We start from the raw sequence: 6514 nt of genomic DNA, 5'->3' as shown, positions 1-6514 counted from the left end.
TCAACAGCCAGGTGAGACTGTTCTATAACAGAAGGACCACATGATATTTGAGATATAATTGGGGAGAAACCAATTGCAGTTATTCTCCAAATATCGTCTCTCTTTTTGAAGATATGCCCTGAATTAGTATGTTTTGGATTAAAGCAGTTTTCTTCTTTTTTCTTTTTGGATCTCTCCTTTTTAAAATATTTTCAACGACTTGGAGCACATAATATCTGTTACAGACAGGAACACCTCAGATTAGTACAGCTCCTTTCAGTTCTGGTAGGACTTCAACATTTATTGACTGGGAAGACAATTTTGTTAAGCTATTATTTCAAAACCCTAAGGTGTGACAGCAAATAATCCCTTCCAATAGATCACTGCCTTTATCAATAAGGAGAACACATGTACTAAGAAGAAAATATGTTTAAGGCTATTGGGTACATTATATTGGGTTCAAGCTTTCTCTTAAAGAGCCTAACTTTTTAAAAATGGAAGAATTATTTAAATCAACTTCTTACAAACAAGAACAAAAATACCTACCATCCAGCGTGGTAAAATAAAGGAACGCTGAAGTACTCACTGTCCCCAACAATTGGTTCTCTCTGTGTCATGTTTGCACTCTCTTTCCTCCCCTCCCCTGCTCTCATTTTTCCTTCATTTTTCCCATACCAAGCTAACATTACCTCTGACAAGTGAGTGATTTGGTAGGAGAAAAATTCAGATTGCTTCTCTGAAACATGAAAACAACCTATTGGCTGGTTGTATTCAATCAATGATTTGTCAATGCAGGGATACATAAACCAAAATGGCTCAAGAAAACTAACCTTACTTGTGACTACTTAGCATAATCAATTCAACCAGAATGATCTAAATGCCTCAGTCTTTCACATTTCTCATTCCTACCTTTGGCAGATACTGCTGGTTGCCTACCTAATGGCAATTTTCCTCTTCTTTCTTGTTAAATGTACCCCAATTTTCTCTTGTTATCAGACAGCCTCATCCTTCATGGTGGTAGGGGTGAAGAGGCGGAATGCTGATTAGTTTAATCTCATCAGGGTAATTCCATTCTCCTGGCTATGGTCAACATAGGCATGGCTACATGACCCAACCACTGACCAGTCTGACTTAAGATACTAAGCAAAGTTGTTTTCCTCCCTTCCATGGGGACACATGACAGAAACCCTGTTATGTGTTTGGGCAACACTGATACACAAGAAGGAAATCATTGAATTAGCCAGTCATGAAAGTGCCATCCACTTTACTTCTTGCTTTGTAAGACAATAAAATGCCCTTTATGTTTTAGCCACATTTTAAGATGAGTTTGTTACTTGCAGCCAAAATCATCCTAGTTAATATGCTGCCCTTTAGAACAAGAAAAAAAAGAGCAGTTGTGGATTCTTCCTTGCCTTAGGTAGGAACTGGGAGTATATAAATAATAAGGAGTACTGAGTGTATGTGAGAATATATGTCAATAATTTCACAAACAAAGAACACATCCATTTAAGTATCTAGGCACATCTTATCGCTTCTCAGCCTTTTGGCTAAGATCAAGTGTAGTATCTGTTCTTATCAGTTTAAGTATCTAGGCACATCTTGACCTAATTGAAATGTATTTTCAAAAGTCTGGAAATAAAGCTTTACTTAGTCCACAGTCTTTTTCAAATGTCCAGGCTGTTTAATATGTAGGTTTCATATTTCATAAATTTCATAGAATGTTTCTATCAAACATTGCAAAGTGACAGGGTAAAGGGAATCTTCATATTTTTCTAATCATTGATTTTGTACTAAGAAATGTGTCCACCAATTTAAACTCTATCTCAGGTTTAAAATGCACAAAAGATTAAATCTTTTTAAATAGTCTCAGCATTTTCTCATCTATTTGGAATAGAAGTCACAGGTGTGCTTTGAAGTTTATAAACCATGGCTCGGTACTTTTAAAATAACTTCTGGAAAATGTAAAAAGGAGAAAGTGTGAATCAGCCCATGCTCAGGAAGGTGGGCCATGTTCATCATATTTACTATTATGACATATTAGATTATTTTCTTTCAGTGCTCGAAAGGCACACTTTCCAAAAGAGAAATACAGTTCTTTATATTTGGTTCACATAATCCAGACCTGCAGTGTCAGTGCCTGAAACAAATTACTGTTTATATTAGAAACTTAGTTTAATAAATTAGGTCTGGTCTATGGACTGTCAAAGTCCTTATAGTCTGCAATTCATATATAACAGATGCCTTTTCCATGACTCTTAACTAGAAGTGGCCAACGTGATTGCTTCCTCCTTGCCATTACTACATTTTGTAGGTTTAGTTATCTACTGCCCACAGAGAATTAAAAACAATTTAAAAGGGCATCTGGAATAAAACACTCTAAGGGAAAAAAAATCTTTCCATATGCAATAACTTTCTGTTTAGGTCTGAGAATTATTCAATAATTGGCACTTGTTTAAATAGACCACTCAGGATCAGTTTGGTTTTCCAATTTCAGATTGAGTTACAGAACTATTTTTTTCCAAACTCACTTTTGCAAGTCCTAATTTCCAACATATTTGTGGCACCACTGTGATTAACAGAGTAGCTAATTTTTGCATGAGAGACAAACACATTTTTCAAAAGTGTTGTAAATAATTCACTAATTTTTCCACAGATTGTTTATAAATTATGAATTTTAGCTTACTTGCCCTAGTTTAGAAAATATACCGGTAAAACAGGAGAGCGAAAAGCAATCATTTTAGTTGATGAATTTATAGTTTAATTTTCATGAGAAACCTGGGTGCCTCCATCTTTTACGCCACTTTCCTCACTAGTGTCCAAGAGTCGGACCAAGAAGTGAGTGCCTGCCACTGGCAGCATCTCTACCTCTTGCCTTGTTTGCACTCAATACGGGAACAGTTGTTGCATAAAAAGTTAATCATGACACTCATCTATAAGATTAAATAATAAGGCCACGGAAACTGACATCAACTCACATCAACACTTACAGATTCAGACACATGGACACTTTAACCGCTGGGTTTTTTCCTTTCTAAGCTCCACTTTGAAAAACTGTGCTTCCTTTTGAGTTGTTTGGTCAGCAAACTCAATTCTAGAATTTCTATGTGAAGGATTAATCAAGAATAGTGTATTAGCTCACATCTTGAGAACTAGACAGAGAAGATGCTCAGTGACATTTTAACACTTATGTCACTATGTTGACATCTCAATAAAGAAAACTATTCTCGGTGTGAAATGGGATGATTTCCTTACACCACCACCATCACCACCAAAAACATCAGGCAAAATTTTTGAAATCTCACAGGTTTCAAGCATTGTCAGTAGATACCGCATCATTTTAAATATAAAAATAGCCCGTTCAAACAATGAAAGGCAGGTGTACAATCATCAGTGCCTTCTTTACCAGCAACACAGTGATTTGTGAATATGTAATCTTATTTTAAATTTCACTCTTGTTCTTCGATCTTTCAAATGATTATAGTTTTCCTGGAGTGAAAATAACTTAAACTTACTAGACTTTTTAATATCTTTACAGCCAAACTGCTACAATTCTCACTTTGCTAATCTGTAATTCTCACAGAAGAACTGGCAGCGTTACCCGGCCTTTAGCAAGGACCCTGAAGTGAAATCACTTAAAACTTCCTCTATTTTAATTTCAAATGATATACTCTGTATATAAACCACGCAAATATGCTCTATCCGATACATTGACATGTACCTGCGATGTTAACATTTCTTCCTGGTACCTTTGGGCTGCGGACACGCGTGCATCGTGGAAGACTGGGCTTACTACAGAGCAAGTACAGAGCTTAGATTTCAGGAGTTCTTTGCTCTCATGCTATTCCTCTGACGGCCCTGGCGTTTTAGGTGATTTGACTAAGAAGCCACAGCTGAGCAGGACAGCGATGAGCTCTGAACCCACGTGCTTGACCTTCAGTCCCAATTGCCCATCGGATCACCTGGGAAGTTTGGCAGACATAACATTGCAGGCCCACTCTACATTCTTAGCTGATCTGGGGCAGGCCCAAGGCTTCAGTGGTTTTGGGGTTTTTTTTTTTTGCTTTTTTTCATCTCCTTGGTGATTCTGACATGGTCCAGATTTAGAACCACTGGACCACTGCTCTTTGTGTCACACTTTTATAGTTCACAAAATCAGAATTAAATTTCCAGATTTATCATCACCCTTTCCCAGTCTCTTCTCTGAAATCAGTTGACAAATGTATTTGAATATTCAGAGAATGAAGCTGAAATTTGAGAAGGAAAAACTTCATTTCGTAAGAACCCGACTGTACAGGACCCCTGAGGAACTAGATTATGGCTAGGCACTCGGGTTTAAATAGACATAAACTAATCACAAGAACACATTAACACTTGCTTTTAGCAAGGAAAGTCAAGGGAGAGAGAACAAGAAGATAAACAAATATTTAGAAAAGATCAATATCTACCTTCCCTTATAAATCTAGGTCTATAATAGAATGAAAAATATCAAATCTAATAACAAAATTAAACATCTGTTCCAAACTAATAATGAATTCATGAAACAGATAGAAACTAATATCTTTTATATGTATAGCGATAGTAACACGTTGCCTTTTTTTGCCTAATAAAACTGTAGCTTCGACACATTTTTTTTAATTTAAAACATCCTGTGTCAATGAGAATTTTAGGAAACTAGACACTCTCATACTCTACTGATGATAATGTTAAGTTAATGCCACATTTGCCCCTTGGAGGCTAGGATCGTTAATTGGGACATGGGATGCCCAGGTAGGTGATTAAATATTAATCGTGGGTGTGTGTCTATGAAGGTGTTTCCACAAGAGAAAAACATTTGAATTGGTGAACTGACTAAAGCAGATGGTCCTCCCCAATCTGAGTAGACTTCATCCAGTCCATTGAGGGCCAGAATAGAACAAAAAGACACAGGAAGTTTGTACTAAACTTCCCTCTTTCTCTGTCTCTGTCTCTCCCTGTGCTTGACTATAGAACTGAAACATCAATCTTTTCCAGCTCAAGGAGTTCCTGGTTCTCAAGCCTTCAGACTGAAATTAATACCATGGGTAGCTCCTTGATTTTGTCTTGGAGTGTTAATTATTAATTAGTGTTAATTTATCCCAATTTACTAAGCATTTAGAATGCTACCAACTTGCTGCCTGGAGAGAAAAGCATAAAGGCTTATGAGAAAAATGAAGGGCCCACAGTAAGTTAAACAGGCTCTCAGGTCAAAATAGATGAAAAGGAGAATAAATTGTATTGAGTGCCTACGATAAACTAAGTCCTGGACCAATTATTTTCCATCCATCACCTAATTTACTCCCTTCTAAGGAGTAAGCCCTATAAGCCCTACAAGCCCTATAAGATACATACTCTCCGAATTTCCCATTTTACAGGTGAAAACACTGAGGCTCAGAGCAGTTAACCAATTTATAGCTAATGATCCAAACCTAAGACTTCAAAATCCAGGCTGTTTCCCCAGGAGCTCACTATCTTCCCCGCAGCAGTAGAAGACCCTGTGATGCCCAACTTCAACCAATAACTTGGAAATTCCCCTTTCTTGGAGGCCAAACTGAGATTCAGATCAAAACATGATCGGAACACTTCATTGCAATGACATCTAGGAGCCAGTAAAGATCATGCAGCCAGTCTTCCGAAGGAGCAGCTTCAGGGATTCACCTTAGGAGCCTCCCCATGAGCAAAACAGCACATTATCAACCCCTCTGGGCTGGTTGGGATGAAGTCTTGGTACAAATCACTCCTTCTCAAATCATTTGATCTAGATCTGATATATAAAATATCTGATACATGAAATTTTATAAACCCAAAGACCATCAAGGAAAATTTGTCATCTGTACAATGTTAAGATAAACAAAGGCTCAGGAAAAAAAAGAAAGAAGAAAGAAAGAAAAAGAAAGAAAGAAAGAAAGAAAGAAAGAAAGAAAGAAAGAAAGAAAGAAAGAAAGAAAGAGGAAGGAAGGAAGGAAGGAAGGAAGGAAGGAAGGAAGGAAGGAAGAAAGAAAGAAAGAAAGAAAGAAAGAAAGAAAGAAAGAAAGAAAGAAAGAAAGAAAGAAAGAAAGAAAGAAAGAAAGAAAACAAACCACGGATGTTTCTACATCATCTTGGTTCCAGTTTTTAATCAAAACGCAATTATAAGCAAAGAAAAACACCAGTGCTTAAAATTTAACATCAGCCGGTAGAAAAGATCCCATTAATTAGACTGTCAATTTGCAACTCTTGATACCTTTTATGTTTTTTAACATTTCCAGTATAAGCCTGGGAACTTGAATAAAAACAATTTCTCTTCAAACTTATGATCCTTTCTGACTGTGAGTACTTAGCACAATCTAAATGTTGGTTTATTATATTCAAAAAATTAAACTCAAGCTAAAAACAATACGCTGTGAAGGAAGTTAAGAGTCCATATTATATTTTAACACAATTTTGATTATATTTAATGTATCATTCCACTTAGAATGGTCCAATAAATAACACTAGAGTGTATCAATAGTGATTCAATTAAATTATTTAAAATAAATGA

General features: G+C 36.4%; 1 pseudogene; it reads left to right on the top strand.

The window, feature by feature from the left end:
- The first annotated feature begins 1506 nt into the window (after nt 1-1506).
- Nucleotides 1507-1681, top strand: LOC112849196 (U2 spliceosomal RNA; annotated as a pseudogene).
- The last annotated feature ends 4833 nt before the right edge of the window (nt 1682-6514 follow it).

Source organism: Puma concolor, chromosome C1 (assembly GCF_028749965.1).
Source record: "Puma concolor isolate L17-30 chromosome C1, mPumCon1.1.hap2, whole genome shotgun sequence".
NCBI classification, from domain to species: Eukaryota; Metazoa; Chordata; class Mammalia; order Carnivora; family Felidae; genus Puma; species Puma concolor.
Note: the sequence above shows the minus strand (reverse complement) of the source record. Positions and strands in the feature narration are given on the sequence as shown.